The sequence below is a fragment of the Micropterus dolomieu genome, linkage group LG17 (assembly GCF_021292245.1).
Source record: "Micropterus dolomieu isolate WLL.071019.BEF.003 ecotype Adirondacks linkage group LG17, ASM2129224v1, whole genome shotgun sequence".
NCBI lineage: Eukaryota > Metazoa > Chordata > Actinopteri > Centrarchiformes > Centrarchidae > Micropterus > Micropterus dolomieu.
In genome coordinates this window covers 33211718-33225695 of record NC_060166.1, presented here as the reverse complement: position 1 = coordinate 33225695, position 13978 = coordinate 33211718, and the positions used below count along the sequence as shown (strand labels likewise).

The 13978-nt window shown below is 39.6% G+C and overlaps 1 pseudogene; it reads right to left on the bottom strand.

The window, feature by feature from the left end:
• Window positions 1-8500, bottom strand: part of LOC123985366 — an 11092-nt pseudogene extending 2592 nt beyond the window's left edge.
• Window positions 8501-13978: the final 5478 nt, after the last annotated feature.

Below are 13978 nucleotides of genomic sequence, written 5' to 3'. Positions count from 1 at the left end.
AAGTCTCTCAGGTCTTCAACTTCGGCAAATATTGTGTGCTGTTGACCTGGTAGCCATTCCATCAACCGAGGGAAGATATTATACAGCTGTGATGGGGAGAGGAAAGGATGTATTAACAACAGCTATGTGTCCCACAGCCAGTAGTAACTACGTCAAAAGTACCTGCCAACATTTGGTGTTTGAGTATTTGAGATATTACATAAAAATACAGACCTTCACCGTAAATATATCATGGCAAAGAATAGTTTCTGAACAGCTGTGTAAGGACAGCTTGTCTATTGCGGTCTATAAGGGCAGACTGAATGTTGTTGAACTTCAGCAAATTGCATGTCTAGGCATGTTCAGTCTTTAATGACTCCAGAAACCCGAACCTTTGTGTTGTATATTATATTAGTATTGTGTCTCTATGCCACACCATGAGTTGTCAAACCGGTGACGTTTGCGTGTCCATTATGTAACTGCACCGTTAACTCCCAACGGTCAACATATGTGCTGTCAAAGTAGAGAAGATTTTATTTCCTTGAGCTTCATACTATTGCATGTGTTCTTCAGTTGCAGCAAGTTGCCCTTTCTCATCCACAGCAGGTAAGTGACCAAGCACGAAGATCATGATGGTAAAATAATGAGGGGAAAGGCCATCCTTTATCCTGCATAGAGTTCTTCACCTGCAGTAATTATTTCTGACTATCATATATTAAATCACAAATGTTATAGAAGTTTCTTTACTTAGAAAATTAACTAATTGTTGAGGTTCCCTCAATCAAAACCTTATAATGGGGAGGTTTTAAATATGTCCAATCAATTGTGTAACCTTTGTAAATAGTAATTATGACATTATTTATTGCTTGTTATTTATTGGTCCTTGCAGAGTGGCTATGGTCTTCCCAAGCACTAACCCACCCGCCCTCCACTTCTCTATCTCCTCCTTTTACCTGACCCCAGGGACTGCTGCCAAATTTCAGGATTTCTGAAATTGTCTGCAGAATACGGAGGAAGTTGTCATCGTCATAGTTGAAGCGTTGACCAAACACTAAGCAGCAGATCACATTGGACACGGTGCAGCTCATGTAGTAGGTGGGATCAAAAGGTGTGGCTGGAGAAAAAGGTGAAATTACTCAGTAAATTTTCAGTTTGACTGTTAAAAATGCCAGCACCACTTGGACTATTCTTTCTTTTTATGTTTGTTGTTGTCATCATTACCATTTAATACAAAATCAAAAGCACTCAATCCTTTTTGCTTAATATAGAGGTTGATTTCTCATGAGTGGTTGCTTGCTCTTTGCTCCCTTTTTCAGAAACCACAAACAAATATAATTTACAATTTATTTACATTTACAGTTTAAAGTCCTTTGAGAACATATGAACAGTATGCAACTTGCGCATCTACACAAAACAGCTCCATCTATCACAGTAGTGTAGAAATGCAATATAACATTGGTAATCTTAAAGCAGCCGCAAGGGATTAAAACAATTCCGTCCATTAATCAATGTGCAAATGAGACTAAACAATTCATCAGTGTAAATGGAGTGATGATTCTGATTTGACAAACACTTTTAACAAATTTTTCTCTCACTTTGAAAGGTCTTAGTTCTCTGTAAATGTTTTCATGCATAGGGGATCTCTTGTACCTCAGAATGAATTTATGATATCTCAGGATTGTGTCATAGCCCTATTTAAAAAGGGTGAACATAATGAAGGCTGCTGGTCCTGATGCTATCTGTGGGCACTGTGCGCTATTGTGCTGACCTGCTTAGGGGGGTCTTCACTAAGGCTTCCGGATGTGTGCCGAAATTGGCCAGATATCTACAATCTGGAAAACATTCACTATAATATCAATTCCAAAATTTAAAAAATCCCAGGGAACTAAATGAGTTTAGACCTGCGCTTACATCCCTTGTCATGAAAAATCTAGCAGGTTCTGGTGAGTGGACATATATGTGTAATTTATGTGATTTTTATCAATCATTCATTGAAAGTAGGGCTGTATAATATAGAAAATAGTTAATTTGTTTTGTTTTAATTACTGCTGCTTGTTGTCTCCTTGCATTGACTTATGTATGTTGATCTGTTGCTTTTGACATGTAACTACCTCGCCTGTAAGTGTTTGAGTTGAGTGTTACCTTTTAGTCATAACAGGGTAAACATACAAGCCAAGCACAATAATTGTCACAAATACATACCTTTGGTACTATTTATGCGGGCCACCATGTGTTTGCTCTCCTCCTGGATCCAATCTTCCATCCCCTTGCGTCCCATCCCAAAGTCTCTAAGTGTTGTCAGAGTGAAACGTCGCAACTGCTTCCAGCGCTCTCCATTACTAATCACCAAACCTTCAAAATGTTGAAATGGTGGTTAAAGGAAACTCATAATGAATCTTGCCTCCACATATGAAAGAAACAAAGAGCTCACTGCTGCTAAGAATTATATCTTTTAAGGTGCCATAGAACAGCAAGTTGAAAAGTTTGAGTGATTAAAAAAATAATTAAATAAAAAAAAAATGTAATGCAGATTGTAATATTACGGTTGGGTGTGTTTAAAGGTGCAACAGAACAGATTTAAAACTTTTGGCCAGAAAAGTTTTAAATCTGTTCTGTTGTTCCATATTACCATAGCCCTTCGTAGCTCTGAGCAGTAAAGGAAGAGGTCCTCTGCCAGTGAAGTCATCTGCTTGGTCTACCAGTGCCTCCTTCACTGCATCATACCCCACCAGCACCACAGTGCGCTGAAGCCCCAGGTACACAGTTATCACAGGGCCATATCTTTCACTTAGCTGGAGGTTAAACAGAGCAATAAACATGCATTTTATTGTTGTACAAGCATGCAAGAGGGAAAACACACCCAGTGCACTGCAGAGAACAAAACAGAGATTCCTTGGGACTAGGAACAAAAACATAATCATACACAGATCACAAACACAAAACTCTGTAACTGAGACTTGGTATGAAAAGCTTATGAAATACTTTGCTTTAAGACTTTAAGAACTCTATTTCTTTTGACAAGTAAGATTGGCAAGATCAGCTATGCAATTTAACCATACAAAAAGAATTTTACTTGCTTCACTTGGACATTGTGCCAAGAACTAGGCTAATGTTACGCAACACTCAAAGCTAAAACAGAAAACAGAGCTAAACATTACTATGTTGGTTAAAGACAAGTAGATTAGATTCTTTATTGTCCTTTTCAGGAAATTTGTTTCCACCATCTATACCTACAATACCTCACATATTAACAACATGAACATACCTAAGTAGATGGCAATAAATAGATAAATACTGTATTATCACTGACTGGAAATCAAAGTTGTCAATCTCAGATTCTTACCTTTACCAGAGTTTTGAATGGAGCTATTTTGTCCAGTTGTAGAAGGTTTCCTATGATAGGCAGGCCAGTGGGTCCTGGAGGTAACTGCTTACTGCTCTTCTGACTGAACAACCACACCAAAGCAATGAGTAACGTTAGCCCTGCTGAAATCAACGTGACAGAGAACTCCATAATGCTCCACGAAAGAAAATGTTTAACTATGTCTTCTGCAACTGACTGAAGGTCTAACCCTTTATAGAGAGCCACTGATTGTGTAAACAGCCTACATGCTAAAGCTGTTATTGCAGCTTGTGGTGCGGGCTGTCTTTTAGCCTGAGTTGTATGCTCATTTGCAGACTGCAGCTGAGCAAAAAAGCAGGAAAAAGAAGTTATTCGGGGTAAATCCTGTTCTGTGAGTCTTTGTTGCTGGTTTTCAAAGGAGGACAAAAAATGACCCACGCATAAAAATGTTTGGGGCATTTTATTAGAAATCTTAATGCCACGGATATTGTATCATTCTACTTGAGCATTATCACAATTAAAATAGTAAAATATTAATAATTTAAAACTTAATGCTTGCATTTCATGACAAAACATGAAATCTTTGTTTCTATCAGGGGACACAGCCTGTATGTCAGGGTATTTGACCAGTAGAGTTGAGCTGTTGGTTTCTTGAATAGATTCAACACTGAAGCTTCCAAATTAGCGAAATGGCGAAGACGGATTGTCCTTGTCTTAAAATTAGAAAATGAGACACACCTATAACAGTCACACCTTTGCTAGAGACAAGTTTAGTTTCAGATGAGAAGGTCAGGAGGTCCTGCAAACTGCCATCTAAACAGCCATAGCAGAGCAGAGATCAGCCGTGCTAAGTATAATAATACAAAAAAATCCATTACACTTTGTCTTATTATTGTCTCCTCAATGCTCAGGCGATCTCTCTTAAACCTTTGTTGTTATTGTAGTTTTTCATAGAAACAGTCAGAATGAAACCAGGAATTGGCACAAAATGCTGCACAACACAAAGTCGTTCTTTGTGTAGCTTCAGTTTTAACAATCTGCTTAAAGTGCTTGATTTAAAAACAAGTAGCATTATTAAAATAAATACATATATAGCAAATAAATGATTAAGCAAATAAATAGATTAAATAAATAATAATGGTCAAGGACTTTCTCTTTTAAGGAGGGTTTTATGTTTTATGTTTATGTTTATGTTTGGTGGGGATATTTCCTTGTTTAATAGCTCTTTTTCCAATCAAATTAGAATTAAAGAATATGTAATATAAAGAGAATTACTCCAAACAGGACAATTGTTCCACATCAGGAAGTGATTTATTGCCATTTGCACAAAAAAGACTTATAGAAGTAATGTAATTATTAATTTTTAGAATTGAAGAATTGATTAAATTACATCTTACGTCTGATGGGCCTTTCTGCTACAGCATATCAGCCATGTAACAGGAAACATCAACTGTACAAATACATCACAATAAAGCAGTGTATGTTGTATAGTCATCCTGGTGAGTTCTTCAAGTGATAATAGACTGTCTGACTAGAGCTCTTCTTCTCAACGCTGTGTGGCGATGATCTGGTACCTGCGAGGCAAATTGGCAAAGCTGCTGTACTCTGGAATGAGGTTTATACTGTCAGGGCCTTCAGTGCAGGAAAAGGTGAAATGCTGCAGCAGTGACACCAGAAATATAAAAAGTTCCATACGAGCCAGAGACTCGCCAGCACAGGCTCTCTTCCCTGTGAAGAGACACAATTACAAACAAAACAATGATAAAAATGATTGATTGTTATTGTAAAGGGGCAGTAAATGAGATATAATGACCCACTTGTCATGGACACACCACACTCACAAAGAAAACTATTAAGGAAAACACAGATTCATATGAGGTTGTTGACACCAGCATGTTAATATGCACATGAACTGATGATTTATCGACTGTGTTCTACCTGCAGAAAATGGCAGGAAAGCAGGATTTTTCTTAAAGTTGCCATTCTGGTCCAAGAAGTGTTCGGGGTTGAAGGACCAGGGAGTTGCCCATTGCTTTTCCTCTTTCAGTACAGAGTGTAACAAGGGAACAATCACAGTGCCCCATTGAAACAAGATATCATGTTAGTGTAATAATTAGGGCTGGGCACGTTAACACGTTATTATCGCATTAACGCATTAATTAATTAACGGCAACAATTTTTTTATGGCATGTAAAGCATTTTATTTTATTATTATTTTGAAAGTCCATTGCTCACTGGTTCTGAATACACATAGGCCTACAGTTAAACCATGGGTCACAGAAGAGGAGGGATGTTGATCAGCCTGCAAATAACCCTCCCAAACAAGCAGCTGAGAGAGGCTTCTGCAGGATCTCTCAGGTGAATAGACAGGGAGACAGCGCTCCGCTAGTGAACTGCAGGCGCTCTATGGATAGTAACCATGGCAACGGCTTCTGTGCGCAACACAGCCGTAGCCTTTTTAACTTAAATTAAAATTATACATAGGCTAACTTAACCTGATAGACCTGCATTTAGTTTTGCGGGGATGCTCTGCCATGTGAATTCCCTCCTGTTGATGTCCTGATAACTATTTAGATTCTGGAAACTCACAAACAGTGAGGATCAGTCTCTCTTCCAATGATTTGTGCTGCTTGTCGTGTACAAAAAGTTCAAGACAATTCAACTTCGGCAGCAGGCGGGCGTGTGCGTGAGGCGAGCACAACCGCGTCAGTTTCATAGGAACGCACACAGTACACCTGGTGCTCGACCACTTCACCTCACTGTAACAGGGAAACTTGCTGCTGAACATAGACTGTTTCTGCTGCTCCCTGATAAAATAAAAATGTTTCTGCTGATAGCCTACCTGCTCAGAAAAAATCCCAAGAAAACTGGATTCTGATGGTAACTTGTTTTAACAAGCTAGATAAAAGGTAATTCCCTGGCAGTGGCAAATAGCTTTGGTTTAATATTTGATTTGATTACATTAATGTTTAAGTTGAGATTTACAAGACATATTTTATTGCAACTGTGTAAAGGGCATACTGCTGGTAAAAACTACCTTATTTGTTTAAAGTGTTTGCAAACCACGTTATTGCACTTTTGTGTATACAGCAGTACATTTAAATCAAAAGTGTGCAATATACTACTTTAGAATTCATTATTCAATTTTGTGCGTAACAATGCGATTAATCGCAAGAAAATCATGCGATTAATCGCAATTAAAAATTTTAATCGTTGCCCAGCACTAGTAATAATGCATTTTTTTCTCTAATAGATACGATATTTTGGAATCAAGAATACCTTGGGGATTGTATAACCCCTGAAAGAGATGTCCTGGAGTGCATAGTGAGGGAGGCTAAAGGGGACAATGTTGTGTCAGTTGTGGAAATGTCCTTTTCCTGAGAGGACAAAGTGGTAATAGTGTCATAAGATGCACAGCAGGTGACAGACACCCACTTGGGTTTTTTCCCATAAATTGGAGCATTTGAATAATCAAACAGTATTATTCTAGACATTACATCTGTTCAATATCAGACTTTCATTCTCTGAAACTCAGAGGATGGAAGTTATATTGCTCAGTGTGGTCTCGGGTTCCCTTAGCAAAACAAATGATGCTGAAGTTCTTTCCAACCTGATTGATTCGGATGAGAAAGCAGTCAATATAGTCTCTCAGGGAGCTAGGGTCCAGTGTCTCCTTGTGCTCTTGGATCTTCATCTTGATAAACTGTCTCACCTCTTTAATCTGGGCAAAAACAGTGTGCTGGTGGCCAGGCAGACGCTCCATGAGCCAGGGAAAGATGTTGTACATCTGTGGGAAGGAAGCACACAGCACACTGCAGCTTTGTTTCTCGAGGAATAATAATGTAGAAATGTGTTCAGTATGTTGGGGCAATCATTTCAAAATTATATATATAAATTTGGGGAAAGTCCATCCATCCATTGCCAACCGCTTATCTTGCGTACAGGGTCGCGGGGAATTTGGGGAAAGTGTTACAGAACATTCTCTCTTAATATGTCTTGAAGATGATTCCATTTGAAAACCAGACTAAAAATCATGGATTTGTATTTGGTGGACCATCAGGACTTTTTGGCTCCCAGTGGAGGAGGGAGACTTTTTGGCTCCTACCTCCACTTACCATACCCTGGGGGCTGCTATTGAACCTCAGCATCTCAGCTATGATATTGAGGAGGCGTAGGAATTGCTTGTCTTCATAACTGAAGCGTTGGCCAAACACCAGGCAGCAGATCACATTGGACACTGTTCGGCTCAGCAATAGTGTGGGGTCAAATGACGTGGCTAAAGGAGAAGGAAAAAAAATTTGGACTAACCTATTATATTAATCAGGAGAAAAAGATGTCACAAAATGTGCTTCTGAAAACATACCTTTGTATGTATTTATGCTGGCTCTCAAGTGTTGGCTCTCCTCTTGAATCCACTCCTCCATCCCCTTGCGTCCCATCCCAAAGTCTCTTAGGGTTGTTAATGTGAAACGTCTCAGTTGGCGCCAACGTTCCCCATTACTGATCCCCAAGCCTGTCAAAAGTAAATATGTGCTTGTTGACCAACTGGAGCCATGCAAGAAGCCAGGTAGATAAAGAGACATGCAAGCATGTCACCATTAAAAACATCACTGATCCCTTGTCAGAGATGACAGATTTGAAGTGTCTTGTGTTACCATAGCCCTTGGTAGCTTTGATCAGAAATGGCAGTGGCCCTCTGCCTGTGAAGTCATCTGCCTGGTCTACCAGAGCCTCCTTCACTGCGTCATATCCTACCAGAACAACTGTCCGCTGCAAGCCCAGGTACAATGTTATCACAGGACCATAGGTTTCACTGAACTAGAAAAATACATGATTTGTTAAGGAAATAAACTGAATTCTGATGCAAATGTAGTTATTTTTCTACAAAAGTCAACGTGCAATCAAAGTCCAAATTCAGAATAATGAAGAGACTGCTCTCAGTTATTTTCAGATTAAATTGTTATAGAACCTTAAATCAATGCAAAATCAATTTGTACACAAACTCACCTTAAGAAAGCTTTTAAAAGGTTAATTTTTGTGCAGTTGTAGCAGGTTGCCTATGAGAGGAAGTGCAATAGGTCCTGGAGGCAAATAATACTTCTGACGGTTTTTTACACTAAACAACCAAAGCAGAATTAAGATCAGCCCTGCCAAGATCACTGTTGCAGAAAAGTCCATGATGCTCTTTACACTTTGTCTTCTTGACTTTTCTCGCTTGCCGCTTATCTGAATATTTCTGTTTACATAACAGTTGCAGGAGCACTGTTATTAGGCCACAGGTGAGCCATGTGACTCTCCTGTGTACCTTCACCTGATTATTGCTTTTCATTGGCTAAAAGCCATTGTGAAGCCAAAGCAAACTGTTAGAAAATCAGACTTGAATTACACTGACAAAAACATATAATTCTTCTCTCTTCCACAGGGTTGATGTAGAAGAATTTAACAGGTATGACTGAAAGTCATGGACCCTGGCAAATATTTCCAGGAAAAACGCCAAAATTAACATACCCAAAATAAATCAGTAATATCTCCTCAACCATTAGGTCTAGATGCATAATTCTGGTCCTCTTTGAAAGGTCAGAAGCTAAGGAATATAAATCCATTGTACATTAACGTATTTATTTTACCATTACAGACTACATGGAGATGAAATACAGAAAAAATATGATATTTTCATCCTCGCCTGGTAAAAAAAGCTATATTTTAATGCAATAAACCATCAAAACCATCATAAGGTAGATAATGCACCTGAATATCTTCTAATACACCTGGAATACAACTGCAACTGTAAATTTGATGAAAAAAACACTAATATACAACAGTTATTACACAATCTTTCAAAAAAATACCAGGCGAATGTCCATGTTTTGGCCATATTTACTGTTTATATGTTCACTTTTATTGGGAGTTATCTTCAAAACATTATTTCTCTCCATACAACCACGTTCCAAATAACATAAAACTTCCAAAACATTGAAATACTGATAAAAACAGTCAATATATATGACCAAAAGCACTCCCATGCTTTACAGGCCGCAGCTTGAGAACAGAACATCCTACAGGGCTTCTCTTCGTATTGACAAGACGAATCGATTCATATGCTGGATGTCTGTGTAGCTCCTACGGGTCGCCAGCAGAGGCCGATAAAGACTGCCTCCGCCAAAACAAACTATTCTTCTCCACTTCAATCTGACGACAGAAACAAAAATTAGCGACGAAGCCAACCTCACCAAGATGGCGGCCCGCCAGACGGTCTCTGTTGACACTGTAAGTGCCAGATCCGTACAGCCAGCAAGAGCCTTTCTTCACATGCGCAAAATCTGTTCTGTCAGTCAAAGAAGGTTACCGCAAATCTGCCTATTCAAAATGATCCGACTAAATCTTTCATATCGAGATAACAATGTTCTTTAATCACTGGAGATTTAAGTGTTCACTATGATGTAATATGACTATACTTTAGATCAGAGGTCACTAACAGGTGGACCGCGGACCACCGACCAATAGCCGGTTTATTATTGAGAATTACTACCTCTTTTTTTAACCCGCACAACTTTTCTAGCATTTACTGTACTGATTTAACGGCCCAGGAAACTCACAGACCAATCGCATGTGCTCTAATCGTCTCATGTGCTACAGCTGTTCATTTGTTAAGATGTGTTGAGTGTTTATTATAAAATTGGTTAAGACTTCACTTCATCACTTCAAGCTACACTTTGTATGATTTTTTCCCCTGAAATTAAGCACTTTATTTTAGTTTACTTAAATTTGGAATTTATTATTAGAGTAGTTTTTCATTAATATCCCCCCAGTTTGATGTGAAAACTGAATATTGTTGAGATATTGTCAGTGTTTGACTAAAAACATATGTTGATAAAACTATACGTTATGGCACTGAATGATAATGCAAGTTAGACGTTATGATGTTTCGGACCTTTGCTTCGGGAAATTTTCTCTAACTGGATTTCTTTGAATTCTAATTGAATACCCCTGCTTTAGACATTAAAAACGTTTAAAAAATGTAAGCAACACAAACGAGGCTAACCCTACAGCTGTGCACATCGGCCTAAGGCCGCAGCTAGGGTTAGCCTCGTTTGTGTTGCTCACATGATCGACATGCATACAATCGCTGACTTAGGTTTAGGCACACACCCTGATGGTTAGGGTTAGGATAAGATGCTTTGGGAAGCTGTCAACGCATTTTATACTAACAGCTAGCTACCTAGCTAACTACCTAGCTAGCTACTAGCGCTTCCAGTCTAGACAGGGCGTCTAATTCAGACGAACCCAGAGGATACCTTTTGCATCACATAACGCTAATAAAGCATGAGTATTTGATGCCCTGAGATGAGAACAGACAACACCACACGAATAATTATGAACAGGCACATTTGCGGTAACCGTCTTTGACAGACAGGACCCCTTTTGTGCATGTGAAGAGCGGCTCTTGCTGGCGGTACGGATATGGCACCTACAGACACAAAGAGCCGCTGTTCAAACAGCGAAAATCAATTAAGCCCCCTGTATTGGGTCAGTCCATTTCCAAGTGGTATGTTTCAAAGCTGAGTTTAAAAGCCAGAAGCATTAACTTTGGGGAATACTTGTCATGCTGAAGTTATTTTAAATACATTATCCAACAAAGCTTTCACACTCTTAAGCTGATGATACACGGAGCAACTTTTAGAGCAAAGGTGCTGGGCAATGTTGCCGTCAACGGTAATGATAAAAGATTACTACCGTAATCCCCTTCCCCCACCACTCTGCCACCTGCTCCGCCCCACCGCTATCCATTCAAAACATAGTCGGGCTTGCTACAAGCAAGATTGCCCAGCAACATTGCTCAAAAAGTTGCCCCCTGTATTATCAGCTTTAGATTCTGACTGCAAACCCATTGCATCATGTATCATCCATCGTGTTTGTTCGGTAAATGTTTTGGTCAGTATTTAGACCTATTCTTGTAGGCTGCTCCTCTTGATTCAATTGCAACTTTTGGATTTTATTCACATTGTATAAATGCACGTATTGTAAGTGCCAATTGCTTAGACCACATTCGGAGGTAACATTTGGCCACATTCTTATAGCAGTGCTTCATTAGCAAGAGGGCTATGCTGTTGGTAGTAGAGTTTCGGGGACCATTCTGCTGCGATTAGTCTTCTTTGAAGAACCCCCAAAAACCTGCAGAATATGTGGTGGCCGTGTACGATTGGCATCAGTTGTTTGTGATAGAAAAAGTTGAACTCAATCCCATTGGCCAAGGTTGGGCCAAGTGAATTGGGGATCGAATGCTGATTGCATGAGCTTTCAATCCAGATTACAGTGTGAAACGGGTTGTGTCGAGAGTGAATCCTAGAAATCTAGGATCATGGGAAGACCTGCTGTTTCTCTGCAGACCTTGGACCCGGAGGTTGGAGAAAACCAGAGAGCTTGGCACGGCGACAATGGAGCCGGAAAGCAGGATGAGACCGGGTACCTCTTGGAGGGCATGTTAGGGTTGCGTGGTCGAGTGGTCCCTGATTACACCACTGAAGCAAGATGTGGCTTGGAAGCAGTATGGATGTGGATTTTTTGGTAAAACAGTGCCTCTGACTTGGGGACCCGATCTAGAAAAATGGCCATGTAATCTTCTTAGAGTGTGAAGAAAGTTCTCTCAACCGGGTGGATGTAATCTACTCACACTAAACAGCAGCAAAACAGAGCTAATGGTAGTGGCTCCCAAGCCGCTGCCCCTGAGGTTAGATGATCTACTCCCCAAAGTGGATGGTTGCTCCATCTCTCCATCCCAAGAAGTCCACAAACTTGGTGTCATTTTGGACTCCACCCTTTCTTATTTGCAAAGCGTCCTTGGGTCCTTTGAAAGGTGCTATAAAAATATAAGTTATTATTATTAATATTATTATTATTATCACATTTGATGTTTGCAAACAGAAATTGTGTTTATTTGCATAGAGAAGTGCATTAGTGGTCACTTGAGACGCATGCAGGGACGCATTCTAATGCCAGGTGTGAACTCACACACTTGGAGCTGTCCCCTTGTGATACTGGATTATTTTTCTGTCTAGCTTTGTATTTGAATTATTTTTTGTCTGTATTTAACTGGAAGTATGATGATGAGTGAAAATATAATCACAAAATCAACTTTAAAAAACATATTTTAAACCTGCAGGGCAGAACATTTTTCTCCCCCTTCTAACAGAGAGAGTAATTACACAATACTGTCAACACGTTCTTATGACAAATAGGTTCTGCATTATGGCTCTAACATACTGAGTTGTTGTTGCTCGTGAATGTGAGACCACATTTTAAAACTCTGGTATACTGCGAGTACAGAGAGATTTTCCTGGCGGTGACGGTCTTAATCAGCATTGTGTGAACTCATTTGGAAAGGGCTTGAATGTAACGGACATTTATATGTAAAAGTCCTGCATTCCAGCTTTAACTTCACTTGGTATTGTCATTTAGTATTGCATATTGTCAAACACATTTATTACACTACATTACTTTGTGCCTTTCGGTGACAAGGGCACCAGGGTAGATTGCTGTTTGGCCTGGTTGGCTATCATGCCAATCCTGAGCAACATGGCTTTAAGCTATTGCATAACAGTCATTGTTTGAACAACACAAGTGATGTTTGTGTAAAAAATACATAAAAATGACAGGGCTTTTAAGCAGAAAGATTCATGTTTGTAAGGGTTAACACAATGTTAACAATGTACACTGAACAAAATTATAAACGCAACACTTTTGTTTTTGTCCCCATTCATCATGAGCTGAACTCAAAGATCCAAGACTTTCTCTATGTATAGAGATAATCTGAGACCCCGATGAGGACGACGATGAGCTTCGACGAGACAGTTCCTGACAGTTTGTGCAGAAATTCTTTGGTTCTGCAAACCAATTGTTGCAGCAGCTGTCCGGGTGGCTGGTCTCAGACGATCTTGGAGGTGAAGATGCTGGATGTGGAAGTCATGGGCTGGTGTGGTTACACGTGGTCTGTGGTTGTGAGGCTGGTTGGATGTACTGCCAAATTCTCTGAAACGCCTTTGGAGACGGCTTATGGTAGAGAATTGAACATTCAATTCAGCTCTGGTGGACATTCCTGCAGTCAGCATGCCAATTGCACGCTCCCTCAAAACTTGCAACATCTGTGGCATTGTGCTGTGTGATGGAACTGCACATTTTCGAGTGGCCTTTTATTGTAGCCATCTTAAGGCACACCTGTGCAATACCCATGCTGTCTGATCAGCATCTTGATATGCCACACCTGTGAGGTGGATGAATTATCTCGCCAAAGGAGAAGTGCTCACTAACACAGATTTTGACAGATTTGTGAACAATATTTGAGAGAAATAGGGCTTTTGTGTACAGAGAGAAAGTCTTATATCTTTGAGTTCAGCTCATGATGAATCGGAGCAAAAACGAAATTGTTACGTTTATAATTTTGTTCAGTGTATTTTCATCTGTGTGAAAAATAATAATTTCTCTGCAGCTATGGCATCACGGTCACTGTGTCAGTTGAGTCCTTCTTGTAGTGACAAAGTAAGAAAGCAAAAACAGTTGTTCCATCAGGCTTTCCTTTCACTCAGTGGTTTCTAATTAGCTGCTAGATGTTGATCTCAGCACATTCAGTCCATTCTGTTGTAACAACTGAGAGCACACACA